An 18620-nucleotide genomic window follows, 5' to 3' on the forward strand; every position below is an offset into this window, starting at 1 on the left:
CCACTCTTTTCTCACTGAGAATATCACACATGAAAAGTGACCCAGGAACATGGACAAAGGCCTTGGAGAGAAAAGCCAGCTTCATCTCCAAGTATTTTAACTAGCCTGAAAACTCACACCCAGATGAGGCTTACCACTTCAAAACCTTCATGGAAGATAATTCCACATTTGAGGCTGAGTGTCACTTTCCAATGATCTGTAAACCTCTAAAAAGAAGGATGTTTCCCAATATGCTGAACCTACTGAAATATAGAATTGGAAGAAATTTTAGGGATGATCTTGCCCAACATCCCACTTCACACAGAAATCTCCACATTATTTCCCCAGAAAAGTAATAATTATAAGTAGTAGCTAACATTTAATGTATGCTTAGTAAGCGCTAGATCCCGTTCTAAGTATCATCTACTTATTAGTTCTTCACAAAAACATTATAAGTACCATTCTAAAGTTGGGAAAAATGAGCTCAGAAGGTTGAGCAATGTGTCCAAAGTCATGTAGCTTGGCAGAGACGTAATTCAAATTCTAGAGTCTACTCTCTTAACTATGAAATGGTTCCTCACTGTTAACAACTAGAACCATTCATTGAAGAGTGAGCTACCCTGTGGTGAAGTGAGTTCTCCCCACTCCCCAGAAATACTCCTGCGGAGGCAAAACATCTGAAAACCCCTATAATACAATGGTCCAAGTCCAAATCTCCCTCACTGTAATTTCTACCCATTGGCTTTGAGAGCTTGAGAGCTGCAAAGAAAAATTCTGTTTTCTCTTCTACATGACAAACTTTCAAATATTTGACCCTCTTTTTTCATTCATTCTTCATCTAACACAGTTTTCCTGTTCTTCACTAACCTGATCAGCCTCTTAATGAAATCTCTACAGCCTCCCCACTCCCTACCTCACCATTTCAGTGCAGAGACTAGCCATCTTTGTAGTCTAAGATAGCATCTGGTTTTTATGTCATGGTAGGTTGGTGTGTAGTTGATTGATTAAATGATTTTAAGTAGAAAAATTAACTCTGTAAACTTATATCAAACATTACTAAAACTACAAATATTTTTTGAGCCATCCTATAAACATGTTGTAGACTTTTGTTCTTTACCTAAGTGTAAGGCCCCAGTTAGTACTTGGAAGGGCGCATGAATCAAGTCCATTACCAGATTCAAAACAATTTCATTGTTAGCCTATCGTAAATATACAGAACCCAGAAGATGGTACAAACTCATTACTTTATTTTCCTTAATGGGTTGCCTTCCAGTTCATTCAGAGTCCACCTCAGAAAGGTGTCCAGCCTCGCTTCTCACTGCTGGTCCACTCCCAGGTTTCTACCTCCGTTTTGGTGGTACATCTGTACCTGAAGTCATGATACCCAAGCTCTTCGTATGGCTACTGCACCAATGCATAGTAAAGAATGTCTTCCAGATGCTTCAAAATGAAGCATCTAAAGGACCAACAAATCTTTCTCTTGCTAATATTGACAAACTCTCATTGAAGAACTTAAATGATTGTTATGCTAACAAACTATCTGTTTCTTCATTTGTGTGGAGTTTTGTTAGTTTGTTTGTTTTACCAAAGTCTTTGTCTATAAGCTGCTGGCACTCCATAATAATCATAGCTTACACTTCTGTGCTTCCTTCCAAGTCTACTGATGACAACAGTAAGAGTAGATTACATATATTTTTTAATTTATTTTTACTTTGTTACCATATGCAAGGCACTTGCTAAACATTATATATATATATATATAAATAATATCATGTGGGTGTATAAATTTTTTTCCTCACAAAAATTATAGGAGGCAGGATCTTTTGAGTCAACTATATTGAGATATAATTTTAAACAAAGTTATGTATTCATTTTAAGTGTAGAATTTGAGGAGTTTTGATAAATGAATATATCATGTAACTACCACCTAAATCAAAATACAGAACATTTCAAAATATTCCTTCGGACCCCTTTTAAGTCAACGCCTGCCCCCTTTCCCCATCTAGGCAATCACTGGTCTGACTTCTGCCACACAGATTACTTTTGCCTGTTCTAGAATTTCACTTAAATGGTACTATACAGTACATACTATTCTGTGTCTGGTTTCTGTTTCTCAGTACTATATTTTGAGATTCAACAGTGTTGCTGTATCAGTAGTTCATTCCCTTTTATTGCTGTGCACTATCACATTGTATGGCTATAAGACAATTTGTTCATCCATTCACCTGCGGATAGATATTTGAGTTGTTTCCAGATTGGGGCTGTTACAAAAAAAAGCTGCTACGAGCATTTGTGTAGAAACCTTTCTGTGGACATCTGTTTTCATTTCTCTTGGACATATACCTAGGAGGAGAACTGTTGAGCATGTGCTAAGTGCATATTTAACTTTATAAGAAACTGTCAAACTGTTTTCCAAAGCGATTGTACTATTTTACATTCCCCCCAGCAAAATGAAAGAGTTTCTTTGTTTTTCCCATTGCTCCATGTCCTCACCAACACTAGGTATTGTCAGTCCTTTTCATTTTAACCATTCTAGTGGGTGTGAAGTAGCATTCATTGTGTTTTTAATTTTAATTTCCCTGATAAATAAGGATGTTCAGCATTTTTCATGTGTTTACTGACCATTATACATCTTCTTTTTAAAAGTACCTGTTTAAATCTCTTGCTCATTTTGGAGGGTTGTTGTTCTCTTGAGTTGTAAGAGTAATTGACCTATTCTGGATTCCAGTTCTTTGTTAGATACTGTAAATATTTTTCCCCAGTTTGCTGCTTTCTTTTAATTTATTCGAGGGTGTCTTTTGAAGAGCAGAAGCTTTTAACTTTGATGCAGCCCAATTTATCAACAATTTTCTTGTATGTTTCTTGAGTCCTAAGAAATCTTTTTCTACCTCAATGCTGAAAAGATTTTTTTCTATATTTTCTTCTAGGTATTTTATAATTGTATCACTTGTCTTGAGATCTATGATCCATCTCCAGCTTCTTTTGGTATATGTTCTGAAGTAGAGGTAGAGATTCATTTTTTTTCCAGTTAGCCAGTTTTTTCAGTGCCATTTGTTAAAAAGACTATCCTTTCCGCATTGAATTATCTTGTGTCTTTGTCAAAAATCAATTGACGATATTTGTCTGGACTCTATTTTGTTCCACTGATCTGTATATCTATCATTATGCCAATATCACAATGTATTGATTACTATGGTTTTATAGTAAGTCTTGAAATCAGGTGGTATAGAATTCTCCATCTTCATTTCTCTTTTTCAAACTTGTGCTTGTCTATTCCAGATCCTTTGCATCGTCTTATAACTTTTAGAATCAACTCACCATTTTCTATAAAAAACACACTCACACCAAGATATTTATTGGCATTGGATTGATTCTATATATCAATTTGTGAAGGATTACTCTTAATTATATAAATCTCTTCTAATCTATGAATATGATATAATTTATACAGTCTACTAGGTACAAATACTGCCCTTGGAGCTGTATGGAATTAAAAGAGCGAATAAGATCATATGTACTGCTCTCAAGGAGTTCTCACTTCATAAGAGAGAAAACACAGGTATGTAAAAAACAATTCAAAGCATCCTGTAGCAAACGCTGTTGACTACCCAGAAACAGTTTCTGTTCCTCCAGTCCACTCTGCATGGCACCCTGACATAAAGAGACTAGATGCTTATACAAAATAGCAGAGGACCTGGATTCACAGGAGCTGAGTCAATTTACTTGCAATATGGCCTTAGACAAGTCACTTGATGCGTATGCTTTTATTTGTAAAGTAGAATAAGAATGAGTGCTTTACAAGCTTTTCATGAGTATTAATAGAGATAATGGAGAATGCTTGGTAAACTCTCGACATATAGTTATTGGTGGTGGTGGTGTTGGTAGTAGTTGTAATAGTATCATAAGTATCATCACTGTCATCCAGCCTACTGCCTATAAGCCTCACCTCAGTTCAGTCATTTCTGTCTTCACGCATTTTTAGCAACATCCATGATAGCTCTTGATCTATAACTTCATCCAGTTCCTTAGCTCCTGTTCAGTGGAGTTCCAAATATTGTCAGAATACCAGAACCAAGATTCAAATGCCTGAGTGGTGATAGCTGGAACCATACATTGACCCTGGAGCAAGCCTGCTCTGCTGCTAGTCAGCCTTAGAACCCTGTGCCTTTAGTTACAACTACTCGGGACCTGTGCTGCCCCCAAGTCTCAACACTTCCAGTCCCCTTTCGCCTGCCCATCTATACAGAGACTTCTGTCTTGCCCCCTGATTCTAATCATTGGTGTAATTTCCCCCAGGGTACCTGGTGTCCTGCTGTGACTAGCACTCCTGCTTTATCCATTCTGGAAAGGCTACATTGCTTTATTCCTGATAGAGCCACTTTCCTTTAAATGTTGCTATATCATATAGAATATTGGAATCTTATTTGTAGCAATGACTAACATCTAAATAGCACTTTACTTTTTTGTGTATGTGTGTGAGGAAGATCAGCCCTGAGCTAACACCCATGCTAATCCTCCTCTTTTTGCTGAGGAAGACCAGCTCTGAGCTAACATCTATTGCCAATCCTCCTACTTTTCTCCCCAAAGCCCCAGTAGATAGTTGTATGTCGTAGTTTCACATCCTTCTAGTTGCTGTATGTGGGACACGGCCTCAGCATGGCCGGAGAAGCAGTGCGTCAGTGCGCACCCGGGATCTGAACCCAGGCCGCCAATAGCGGAGCGTGTGCACTTAACCACTAAGCCATAGGGCTGGCCCAAAATAGCACTTTAGACTAGAAGTACTTTCACATCCATCCTCATAACAACCTTGTAAGAGAGATATTGTTTTATCCCCACAGTGAGGAAATTGAGACTAAAAAAAGTTAAGTGAATTTTCCGGTATCATACTAGTATATCCAAGCTAAAGTCTAATATCAGGCCTTCTGACTCCTCCAGTACCTGTGAATTTATCATTTCCAAACTTCTTATTGGTAAAAGAATCCTTTATTTGCCACCTTGATTAAAACATGCATTCATGTATTCATTCAACAAAAATTTAGTGAGTACCTATATGCTACAAATACCTTAGCCCTCAAAGATGTTGACAGTCTAGAAAGAATACAATCCTGTAAACACAGGAGCAGTGTCTTATTCATCTTGGAATTATCAACACCTGATACAGTATCTGGCACAGAGCATATGTATTGAATGAACGGTATATGAATGAATATATTAAAAATTAAATTACTTTTTAAGGCAAATGCTAACACAATGAGAAATTACTCTGTAAAGCACAAAGTGTTGTATAAATTTTAAGCGTTACAACTATTCAGTTTTAGGTGGAATTTTAATTTCAATTAGAATGCCAGAGTGAGTTCTTAGATAATCTTAATAATGTCTTTTTTTATCCTATTTAACATTATTTCCTTCAAATTCAACATACCATCAGTGGGAAGACTGTTTTAAGTCCCTACTTCAAGAGTTCTTTAATCCTCTGACCTGATTGCAATCACTTCAGCAAATTCACCCACACCCTGATGCTGTCATTGCCAAAATTCCCATATGGAAGGGGAGGAGCCCTCTCAGAGGACTTGCCACCAATCCTTATAATATCACATCACATTTTATTGTAATTATCTGTTGACATGTCTTTTTCCCCCTCAAATTAATACCACTTGATAATTTACCTCTTAAAAGTTTTCAAGATCTTAAAACACAACTCAACTTTTTTAAGTAAAGTTTTCCCCTTAACAAATTAACCCAAAATAAAGTGCCTTTATGTTTAGAAAATATTTAACAATGCTTCCACTGTGTGGTTCAGTTTCCTTAATACACATCTTTCACTAACATCTTAAATAAACATGTAAAATCTTAAAATGAATATTCAATTTTTGAGACACACACAAGCTAATCCGAGAGGACAGTTTTGGACTAGAAGGTCTTCTGCTTCTAGTTTATGGTAATGATGCCCAGGCTAATATGTTTCATGACAAAATGTCAGTCTACTCAGTTATTACTGAGTTGTTAATTAAAAAGAGTGTTGTGTGGCAAAGAATTCCATGAGGCACTTTCAAACAGAAGTCATGGACCTCTGCTGATTTTTTATATAAGACAAATTTAAAATAGCCTCTTTTAGTTTAAGAAAAATATTTAAAGATTGGGTAAAATCACTGTTTTAATAACAGATGGTCATTGCTTCAAATTCACTTTCTTCTATGTTAAATTTGCGTATCATTTTATGTGATATTTGTGTACACAAGCTCAGAGACTCCAAATTTTGTTAGGATCTAATCACTACCCATTCCTCAGAGAAAGAGAAGTAGCAGGATTTTGGAAGCTCAGTATCTGAAATAGTTGGAATAGTTCCTGGAGTGATCTGTTCCTGAGACCCTTGGAAGGCCAAGATTTTTCTGCTTTACATAAATATGCCACAAGCAGATGTTCAAAGTTTGTGCTGTGTACCAGCACCACCAGACATTTGGATTTGCTTCAGGCTTACGAAAGGGACAAGACCAGAAACAACATTTAAGTCTTAGAATTAAGCTAAATAAGAGTAGGTAGTCAATTTTAAACAAAACTTGGAACAAAATATTATATAAATGGGATTGTATGTGGCATTCATTGTTTAATTATGTACTGTTTCTTTATATAAATTCTAAAGCCCATCCTTTCAATTCATGACTCCCCAAAATTATTTTCAAAAAATAATTCCAGGCTATGATGTTCAGAAAGTTAATTTTAATGGTAAATACAATCGTAGAGGCTCACAAACAAGTTAAAGACAAAATTTAGAGGAGGAATATTCTGTCAAAAGCCTTCCAGCCACATTGTCAATAGCTCAGTGACAGTGGTTATTCCAGATAGCCTGCTGTCGAAGGCAGAGTTGCTGGAAAATGACTGACACATTTCATCAAAGCTTCCACTCAGCTGCCTTAGCCAACTGTCGCTGGTAAATGACTTAATCTTTGCTAAACTTTCATGCAGGAAAAGCAGAGTAGTTGAAATGCACCCACGTATAGACCTGAAACTCTAATGAGATCATTTGACATTCTGATTGATACAAAATCTACATTGTGTTTTGACTTGCCTGCCACCATTGATATGGTGTATTTCCAGTTTGAAAGGTTCAAAAGTGATAGTTATTTTACAATACATCCCAACTGTAACGAGAAGGAAGAAATGTGGAAATGAATGAGTTAATTGCCAGTTATTTGTTACAAGGTAAATTTTTAATCACATTTCATATGTATTATATTTTTTCTTAGGGAAAGTAATTCGTTAGGAGGACAGAGGGACATAAATATTTTATGTAATCTCCTAAAAATAAAGAGTCATGTGGGTTCTTTCATGAATGTGTGTTTATATGCCTTAGGTTGAGGGAATTTATTCATGAATGTTGAAATACAAGATACTACCAGTTGCAACATCTGCCGAAGTCAATTGTGGATTAGCCATTGCCACGCTAAGACTCTCACAACTTTCTTACTAAGATTTTGGATTGGTCTCTGTTCTATGGTAAACCCACACTTCCCAAAAGTGTTGGCATGGCTGTGACTTTTTCTGCTTAATGCTGATCTTTTCTTCAACCCTATATTGCTTTTGTGAGCAGGCATAGGAATCAAAATGAATTCTAGGGGCCGGCCCGGTGGCATAGTGGTTGAGTTCGCACACTCTTCTTCGGCGGCCTGGGGTTTGCGGGTTCAGGCCTTGGGTGTGGACCTATGCACAGCTCATCAAGCTGTGGCGGTGTCCCACATACAAAATAGAGGAAAATAGGCACGGATGTTAGCTCAGGGCCAATCTTCCTCAGCAAAAAGAGGAAGGTTGACAACAGATGTTAGCTCAGGGCCGATCTTCCTCACAAAAAAAAAAAAAAGAATTCTGGGTGCCTCCACTATACTGTACCGTTAGGTCAGGTAAATCCTATTAGAACATTTACATATGAGGTGGGCAAAGAGGTCCGGCGTCTGCATTCGTGTGCATTCCTCCACTTCCACCACTGCTTGAAAAAGATAAATTGCTATTACCAGGAGAATTAGGAGGAAAAACTTTTGGCTTATGTCAACCGAAGCTTCTTTACCAGGAGAAATAGGCCTAAGCTTGTTAGTCACCCAACATACTACAGCTCTGTGATCAAAGGCAACAATCTTCCAATTGCATTCTGCCAATCACTGTTTTCTCTTTGTTTTCCCTTCCACCTCTAAAGAAGACGTCAGTCCATCTGTTTCTGATTCTTTACAATTAACTCTGCGCAGCGGGTCTCTCTTTTTTTCTCTCTCTCCCCCAGCTCCCCATAGTCTTAAGAACTGATTTTCTTTTAACTAGGAAATTTTATCTTGCCAGCAATCAGAGCTTGAACATAGACATACACAAGTTTCAGTCGAAACTCTTAAGACATAAAATTTGAACTGCTTCTAAATTTGGCAAAATGCCTTGCTTTCTCCAAATTCATAAGACAGATGAGACACAAAAGTGAGATAAATGATGCCGCCTTGCTATTTCAAATGCCATATTGATATAGTCATTATTTGTGCCAATAAGCCTCACTGTCATCTAATTTTAACCTGTTTCTGTGTTAATTATGCTTAATTTTTGTCTTTCCTCTCTTTTGATACCTTATGTTCTTCGTTTAATAGAATGTAAGATGGTGAACAACTGAATCTTGCAAACAATTTACTCAGTGCCTATTAGGTGCAAAACACTATACTTTTTATCTTGGGCGGGGGTTGGGGAGTATAAAAATATGAACCAGATATACCTGGTGTGTAATATGGGCTCCATAAAATGTGTGAAGAATGGAAAGGAGAAAGAAAAGGACAGCAAAGGGGGGGAGAGGAAAGATAAATGTGTCTAATAATTCATTTCACCTAAGAAAATGTATACTCTAGTCCACCATTCTGCTGTGATTTCTTCATAGCAGATATTACTACCTGATATTGTCTTGGTTACTTGTGTGTTTGTGGTCTTTCTCCCCAGCCAAAGAGTAAGGACCATGAAAGGAACAAACTTGTTGGTCTAGCTCACAATTGTGAAAAAGTATTTTTGCCTAGAACCTAGGAAATGCCAAAGAAATGTGAAATTAAAGAAAAATGATTGAATCCCCTGACCTCAGAAGGGCAAGAACACTTTTCCACTTTCTGCATTCACCCCTAGTGAACAGCCTTCCTTCTAGAATCTTGGCTCCCACCACAGTGAGGAAGCCTACACTGGGTGTACCTTGCTCATCCAGTAACCAACTACTATGCTTAAAAAAAGGAGAAACTGAGCCACCCTGATGGCCTAGTAGTTAAAGTTCAGCATGTTTCACTTCAGCAGCCCGGGTTCAGTTCCTGGGTGCGGAACCACACCACTCGTCTGTCAGTAGCCATGCTGTGGCAGTGACTCACATAGAAGAACGAGAAGGACCTACAACTAGAATATACAACTATGTACTAGGGCTTTGGAGAGGAAAAAGAGAGAGAGAGAGAGAGGAATATTGGCAACAGTTGTTAGCTTACAGCGAATCTTTCCCAGCAAAAAAAAAAAATTAAAGAAAAATACATGAGAAGTTGAATTTGTCTCCACAAATTGAGTGAAGAGTTTTCTAATGAAGTCCAGGTTGGAAACTGATTGCACTTGGTTGAACGTGCCCCAGAAGTTTAGAGATATGGTCCTTGTACCTCCTTCTTAATCCCGATTCTCCACCTGCCTCATCCTCCCATTTCATATTTATGTGGGTTTTTCTTTTATTTAATTCTTCTCCATTTAGCCTCCAAAAGTCCTCCCACCTCTTCCTGACTCAGGAATTTTTGCAGCTACTTTCTTGGAGTCTTATCTCCCTGATTTCCTACTTTGTTCTCTGCCCTTTCTTTCATACACATTTGATTTACCACAAACAGTCATCCATTTCCTCCTGGGAAAAGTGTGGTTGACTCCGAAGACAACACTGCTAAAATAACAGAGAGTTCACAGTTGATTATTTGTACTAAATTATAGTTCAGATACTCATAAAAAATTCTTTACTCCTTTTTTCAATTAGGTGTGGTGATTAGGAAACCCGATACATCACTCTCCCGTTATCCTTTAAAAGCCCTCCTCTATTGGACGGTGGCATAATTGGCTCTTAATTTTATATTGCACAGGTCGATTAAAAAGAGGCAGCTTACCTTGGAGAGATCTGGAGGAGTAACTTAAAAAAAAAAAAAAATCAGATAAAGGAATTAAGACCACACTACCTGTCGCCCTAAATGGGTCCAGGGTCTCCTAATGATGTGTAAACAAACAGCTCCAAACCAAACTTAAGCTAGTGCCTTTAGGAGCATTCTCGACTCTGCGAATTCATTAATTACAGCCTCACTGATAGTCCTATGGTGAAGAATAACTATTATTATTATTATTTATTCTTTTACTTAAATAAGATCCTATACCCTCCTGGAAACTGTCATTTTGTAAAAATGTTGCCGTAGGGCCGGCCCCTACTAAGAAATGGAAGACGTGCAATTCACACATCCTTGTGAAATGCAAGTGCCTGTGAACTCTGACAGGCTATAATTACTGGCAGGCAGAGTTGGCTGTCACTTACTAGCATGATTTTAGTGAGGTAAAATGCTTCGCGCCTGAGATTTCTTCCTTTGTGGCCTCTCGCAGATACCTGAAATTCCCCTATTAGACATTTATATGTTTAGGTCAATGATCCTCGAGAGGGTGGGGTTGGAAAACAGAGGCAGTGAAGGAGAAGGGGAATATGAGAATCTTCATGAACTTTGGAAAAGATATTTAATACATTCATTCTTTAGTATACAATTACTGGAACTAAATCTCCTGGTTTTATCTTTCATAGCCTAGAAAATACAGTAGAAAAGCACTGAAAAATGCCTGAGTTTTGCAACGTTGAATAATAATAGTTTAGGTGGAAATTTGCCTCCTCCATGGTCTTTACACTAAATGGAAATACCTTAGTAGGAATTGGTTTATCTGCTTACTTTCTCAACAGGATCAATCTAGTAGAGCTTTAGGATGATTTTGAAAAGTGGCATAGCAAGATCAGACTTGCTCACATCTAGAAACTTCCTCCAGGCTTTCTTTGGTCCCGCTGGGGCCTGTGGTGCATTCCAGGGCCCTGGCAAACAACAGCACAGGTCATGCCCTGCACACCTCTGGAGAGTGTCATTCACTTGGACTACAGTATATGGTGGCCCTGAATCCCACTTCTTTTTGCTGCCCCTCACCTCCTTTTTGCTCTCCTCTCCCCTTTTCCAGATAAGACTCCTTGATTCATTATTATAATCCCTCTCTGCCATTCAGCCTCCACTTTCTTGCTCCCTCTCCCTCTACCTTGCTCTCACCTGCTTGTGCCAATTACTGTTATTACCTTTCAGCTCCAAACTCCCCCTTCTTTACCCTGCTTTGTGATATTGGAGCTGGAGTCTGCAGATATTTCTTCTTTGCCTGCCGCTCCAGGATAGGCTCTACAAATCCTGGAGGGCGCTGGAGCGAGACTGCAAGGCGGGAGGAGGAAGAAGTCACTTCACTCTTCTTCTGGTGTTATGTTTACCCCATGTAGGCATGGGGACTGGCATGTAGGCGTCCCAGCAGGGTTCATCACAGTGGCACAGTTCACCAGCAAGCATCTCCGGCGTACACCACCCACAGCGGCCATGCGCTATCCTCGGAGATCTGAATCTCAGTCATGTGTGGCCCTCCTATAACTTTTCCTTCAGCCGGAGAACTGGAAGCCACCCTCTGCAGTTGCTACCTCTATGCACCTTAGAGTTCTCTTCTACCCCCTTTTGGTAGCTAGCCATCATTCTTCTACGTATTGTTGTTTATATGGAATTTTCCCTGTTCTAGTTCCTGGCATGGTTTCTGTTCTTTGACTGAACCCTGACTGACAGACCTGGCTAAACCCCAGTGCTGGTTAAACCAACTCTGTCTACTCTGCACCTAGAACCTCAGATCTGAACACGGCTGAAGAAAAACACTTTATTCTTCTGTCTCACTCTAAATCCACAATCATGGATATCAAGCGACAGTTCTACATTTGCTGACTGCATTCACTCCCCTCATCTTCTAGATGACTGTTTCACATCTTCCCATCTCTCCTCAACCCTCCAGTACCTTTCTGCTGGTCCTCACTCTTAGCCAATGATCCTGCTTCCAATAACATTGATAAAGCAGAAACCATCAAAAGAGAATGTCCACACACTTCTACGGTCACATTCCTCTACTTCCTTGCATCTACACCATTTATCCTACCTTCCCTTGTTACAATGGATGAACTGTGTTCATATTTAAGACCAAGATCTGCACTTGAACACTAGATCTCATCTCCTAAGGCCACTCCAACCATTCTCTCTCCCTCTTGCGATGACAATATTTTTCTTTCTCTGCTGGATCATTCCTATCAACATAAAACCTGTTTTAATATTTCTCATTTTAAAAGACCCCCCTCACATTCCCATAAGTCTCCTTTAAGTTACTACTCCATTTCACTCCTCCCCTTTATATTCCAACTCCTCTAAAATTTGTCCACGTTTAGTATTTACTTCCTCTTCTCTCATTCTCTCTCAACTCACTCCAGTCCAATGAAACAGCTCTATCAAGCTCACCAGTGGTCTCTACATTGCTGGTCATTGTCAGTTTCAACTTCATCAAACTATCAACAACATGTGACATAGTCCACCACTTCTTCCCTTTGTTATAGTAGCAGATATTACCCGACATCAGTCTGCTCAGGCTGCCATAACAAAATATCACACACTGGGTGATTTAAATCACAGAAATTTATTTTCTCACAGTTCTGAAGGTTAGAAGTCCAAGATTAAGGTGGTATTAGGGCTGGTTTCTGGTGAAGCCTCTCTTCCTGGCTTGTGGATGGCTACCTTTTTGCTGTGTCCTCATATAGCCTTTCCTCTGTGCCCGTACAGAGAGAGAGAGAGGTCTCTGGTGTCTCTTCATCTTCTCATAAGGACACCAGTCCTTAGCATCCCACTCTTATGACCTCATTTAACCTTATTACCTCCTTAAAGGCCTATCTCCAAAGACAGTCACATTGGGAGTTAAGGCTTCAACATGTGAATTTAGGAGCTACAATTCAGTTCATAACAACCCTAAAACTATAGTCTGTTTTCCACAGACTTTTCAGACTATACTTTTTAAGATGTCAGTCAGATTAACTTATTCTTTGGCTGGAAACCCTCCGATGGCTTCTCATCTCACTTCATAAAAGCCAAAACCTTACAATGCCCTCCCCTAATCCAATCCCACCAAACCCCCATTACACCTGTGACCTCATCATCTACCATTATGCCTCTTGATCCCTGCACTTCAGCTACAAGAGACTCCTTGCTATTCTTTGCTTATACCCTCACCTCTATACCTTCTTGTATTCCATAGACTTAATCTCATTTTACCCCAATATCCACATTGCTGGCTCCTTCACTTCCTTAAACTCTTTGGTCAAATGATATTTTATTAAAGAAAGCTTTCACGACTACCCTACAGAAAACAGCAATTCCCCACTCCCAGCTCTCCCTCTACTCCTTACCTGTTTTGTTTGCATTTCTTCATCTATTGTTTCTCTCTTCCCACTAAAATATAGTCTTTATAAGAGAGAGACCTCTGTTTTGTTCACTTGTGTAACTCCAGCCTTAAAACAGATCTGGCACGTAGTAGGTTTGAAATTTAGGCACCGGAAATGTTGTCTGAATGAACAAATGAATATTCAAGTGGGAACCCTATAAAAGATGGTTTGAGAGATACAAGTAAGCCAACAGGAGGTGGGGGGCTTAAGGCTTGGATGATTGGGTTGATGATGACGATGATATGGTAAACCAAGATAGAGAGTACAGTAAGTGGAACAGGACTAGAGATAATGAGTTCAATATTAAGCATGACGGGTTTGAGACGCTGGTAAGAACTGAATTAGTTTGAGTCTAGGAAATTAATCTCATCTGGAGAAAGACGTGGGGAGCATCTACCCCCATACGACTGTGTTTGAAGTCCTAGAAGTAGATGATCTCCCTCAGAGAAAGTGTGTCACAGAAAGAAGACCAAGAAAAAGTCTTAAGAAACTCCAACTGTTTACTGATATTGATGCCAGATTAATGGTGTTCCTTGTGTCTGAAAATATCTTTATGGTTGCATCACATTTATCTTAGATCCAACTCTGACTCTGAAACCTGGATAACTCTCCGCATGAACAACATCCCACTAAGCTGATACCAGGCCCTCAACTTTCATGCTGGCTACAAAATAAAAAAGGAAAGTGTACTACAAGAAATGATAGAGCTTCATATCTTTATTTCTTTCCATGTCAGCAGCCCATTTCTCAGAGGTAAAGGTTTTGTTTTCCAAGGGGCTGGCAAGAAAAGGTGATTGTCTTCCAATTGCTCCCATGAGGCACAGGGCACTAGGTCTTTCAATGAAAAACTCAGTTTGCTAATTCCTATTCCTATTAAATCTACCTCTTTAGGCTTTGGAGGGAGCTGGGCTTCATGATCTGTTCAGTGAGCCTGCAGAACTGTGTACTGGACTTCGTATTCTCTTGGCCATGGAGCATCCACTGCCCCTTTGTGGTATCAGCAAATCCCCTATTTCCTTTGCTTAATCTTCTTTCTCTATCCTCCTGCTATGAAATTCTGGTGTAGTTGACTATCCCTCAACCCCAGGGCTGAGCATGTGACAGACCGGACAAGAAGAAAATTGCATCCTCCTGGCCACAGAGATTCATTTGGGGGTGAGCCTATGATCCTAGCTGGGCTGATGAGAGTTAGCCCCAAGACTTGTGCCTAAACTATCTAGTGAATGGAGTTATATTTCTCCAAGAGACAAGAACCTTGGAGAATGCTGGGCTGGAGCTACAAGTTTCCCACTTGCTTCCAAACAGAACTGTGAATGAAGCCAATAAAGAAGATGGAATGAAGAGATGACGGGAGAATTGGTCCTGGGTGCATCATTTCAGCCTCTGGATCAAGGCATAGCTGAAGTTAGTTCCAGCCTGGTATTTTGCAGTTCCCAAGCCAATAAACTCTTTTTTTTTTTTTTTTTCTGTTTAAGCCAATTTGAATTGGGTTTTCTGTCATTTGTAAATCAAAGAGTCTAATACAGAGAAGATGGTCAGAGTTAAGATACCCGTAGGAATAAAATTCCAGACCACAATCTGCAGATGATCTTGGAGAGACAAAACCCCTGTATCATTCCCATAGCCCCAACTGTATCAGGGTTGCCCATGAACTCTAAATCTGGTTCTCAGTTTCTTTAGGGTTAAGTTGATGGAGGAAGTCCATTTTACCGTTTTCAAGTACAACTGGCACTTTTAAATCTGCCCCCATCTAGTGAAGGTGAGATTTGTCCTGTTCTCACAATCCCAGGGAGTACAAAATCAGGATTTCCTTAGAGACTGCAAGATAATTTGAATCAGGCTGTCCAGCTCTATTCTGCTCCTTAGAATAAGTTATAGCTATGAGCAATGCCACCACAATTCCAAGACCTAGGTTTATTTAAGTAAACCTAATAAACTTGTCCCCAGGTTTCCTGCTCTCCAGCTTGGGGGTTTGATTAGTGTCATAATCAATTTATCAGTGATCTGGGGCCAAAGGGATTTTGATCTCATTATTATCCTCATTCAGCCTCCTCCCATTTAGGCAGAAAATTAACAAAATGTGTTGATTAAATAGGCTTTTAAAATAAATCTGTTCTCTTTTTACACAGATCATTTAATAGCAGGTCAATTGAAATTTTACTATACCCACATGGCAAACTACTGGAAGAGGTAACTTTTTTATTTGGTTTATTTGTTTTTGTTTTTGTTTTTTTTGAAGGGAACAGGAGCTGACACTGCCTGTATAAACCTTGTTCTTTTCATCCTCTGACAAGGATTCCCAAAGGAAGGTCCTGAGAGACACTATCTATCACAGCAGGAAAATAAACAACAGCCCATCCTGCTTTTCAGGTTTATCACTTTTAAAATATTGCTATTATGATGATAAGCCCTTTTGAGATTGACTTTTTTTTTCATGGATATCCTGATAGTGTTCAAATCGGAAGCAAAACAAAGTCACCTTTGGATTTCTTGTTTTGTGAAGTGTACTGCACTGAAAATTGAACACCTCATTAGCATGGAAAGAAGAGACCAACAAGTTTGGCATTGAGCTCCAAAATCGGGTGTTTCTGTGTAGGTAGAGTTTGAAGGTCTCCATAATACAGGCTGTCCAAACCTTTGTATGCCCTTAGACACTGTCCCAAGCATGGTCCTAACGTACTGGCAGTGCTTCTTCCTACACACCTGCTCTCCAGAAAAATGCATGTTATAGCTCAGCCTAGTGAGAAAACGTTCATCTTATCTCTGAACCCTCATGACCCATTTGAAATTAAGAGAGAATGCTTCTGGGGGAAGTTGATAGAGAAGGAATTTCTTGCTGCTACTGAAATACAAGTGATATTTCTAGCCTTCCCCTAGCAAGAGGCATTCAGCAGAATCAAAGTAGCCTTACACATTCAACAAATAATTGTTGGAAACCCACAATGATACAGGCATTCATTAGCCCTCATCCTCAAGGAAGACTAACTACAGTAGTATTATTGGCCAATATTATTTATCACTATAAACCCTATTCTGGTCTTGACATGAGAGAAGTTTGTTTTGTCCTAGCTCCATATAGCCCAGTTACAATATTTTCATGTAAGTTGTGAATGCCATGGCATAGGATCTGAGTAGACAATTCAGAAAAGCAAAATTGAACAGCCAAAAGAAAATTAAAAACCGTCTGAAAAAATGTTCAGTCTCATAACTAATAAAAAAAATCCAACTTTAAGCATCAATGATATATAACCCAATTTAGTCTTCACAGGGGAAAGCCTAAATCCTTCCTAATGCCTTTGAAATTCTTCAGAATCACTTATAATTCTTTATAAATCTTATTCCACTTTGGCTCCACAAGTTCAGCGCATGGGTGAGTCATCTTGCCAGTTCGTAACACTGTCCTTTTGGCAAACAACGTGCCACAGACATGGACCATATCCCCTTTCCTTAATTTTCATATAAAGAACAGATTTACCAAAGGTTTATGGTGACAGAAAGGTTGGGAGTCACTATTTTTCTAAGCCCTACTTCTTTTAAAGACTGCCCTGCCCCCCCTCTATTTTCAGAATCTCTCTCCTCAGACTCAACCCCACCCCTACCCCTGTCCTGAATCTCCTACCTACATCAAAACTCAACTTCCCTCATTTTTTTCCTGCAGTTTTTCACCCCCTACTTGGCTCAAGGCATCCTGAGTCACTGATATTTTCCCCTAAATTATAAATCTCTATTCTGTGTACCACCTTCAGCACAGAAAAACTGAACTAACAGAGACTTTGAAATTTCCTGCCTCAACCTTCTGTCAACTTCACAAGATTCTCTGAAAAGAACAGAATGGTTTAGATATTTGTTTTCTCAGTATTTTGAAATATGCCACCTCTTTTAAAAAGCAGAAACTGCTACAATCAGTTTTGGCTTTCAGCGTACTTTCTTTAATGTTTTATGTTAACTAAGATTTCCCCAATAATAATACTCGCTGCCAGTGAGGGTACAGTGAGATAGCCATATTCACACATAACTACCAGGAGTGCAAATTGGTAAAAATTTGCTGGACATGGACAGCAATATAAAAAGAGAATTAAAGTCAAGATTTTTAAAGAATTCATACTTTTGAGCCAAGTAATCCCACTTGTAGAAATTTATGCTAGAAATAACGATTTATGAATTAAGTTTTACATGTAAGGATGTTCCTTGCAGTATTGTTTATAATAAGGAATTAAAAAGTCCAACGATCAGAGAGTAATCAAATAAATCATGATATATTTATATAAAATGTAGCCATTAAAAATTGGCGGGTTTTTTTGAGGCAATGGTAAGAGATGGGAAATGTATTGTTCCTGTTACAGGACTTAAGCTATCCAAAAATGTGATTAATTGATGACATTTATATTTGTACCTCCCAAAGTTCTAGCACAGTGCCTGCCATGTGACACACGCACAAAAAATATTTGTTGAATGATGAATATACGAATGAATGAACAAGAGAATTTGGCTTGGTGCAATTCCCTTTCTCTTCCTCTAATGCTTTATGACTCTACATGATCTCTTCTCTTTCAGAGTATACAATTTAGATGGGAAGACAAAATAAAGACATATAACAATTGTGAATAAAAGAAGACTCTTTTCTAATGAAGCACTGACTTCCGGTTTCTGGTTCCGCACGTAAGGAGCTTGGAAGTGGCACTCCATCGTTACAAAAACTAAACAGCTGAACAAACTGAAAAATCAACAACTCTTCTTGGATCCCATAGAGAGGGGAGGACACAGGGCAAACCACTGCCCAAGATTGGAGAGACAGATAGATGAATGGAAGGAGTCATGGCCCCCGGAGCAGAGACTCACAAGTGGAAACCGCTGTGGGAACCACTGCCAGGTAGGAAAATCTTAACAGTAATTGATGAATTTCTGGAGGCTCAGTGTAGACAACTCTGAGAGTTACAACGAAGTACTGAATTATGTTCATACTATGGGGTGATGGGGGGCAAGAAAACATAAATGTCCTGGTGAAAACTCATAAACCCATCTCCACTGCTTGGAAAAACAGACTCAAGTATATTAGCTACTAACCTTTCAAGAGTTATATAGTATTCATAATCAACAGAAA

The 18620-nt window shown here is 38.9% G+C and overlaps 1 long non-coding RNA gene across 2 annotated transcripts in view; it reads left to right on the forward strand.

The window, feature by feature from the left end:
- Window positions 1–18620, forward strand: part of LOC147914788 (uncharacterized) — a 57542-nt gene that overhangs the window by 18063 nt on the left and 20859 nt on the right. The window contains exons 1-2 of one of the 2 annotated variants that reach the window (XR_015554989.1): window positions 15648–15709; window positions 18074–18389. This is a non-coding gene — a long non-coding RNA (uncharacterized LOC147914788). Of the gene's footprint in view, window positions 1–15647; window positions 15710–18073; window positions 18390–18620 lie in introns of those variants that run through there. The other variant, XR_015554988.1, reaches the window with a different exon arrangement.

Source organism: Ceratotherium simum, chromosome 17 (assembly GCF_057802395.1).
Source record: "Ceratotherium simum simum isolate JZ-2026a chromosome 17, ASM5780239v1, whole genome shotgun sequence".
Taxonomy (NCBI): domain Eukaryota; kingdom Metazoa; phylum Chordata; class Mammalia; order Perissodactyla; family Rhinocerotidae; genus Ceratotherium; species Ceratotherium simum.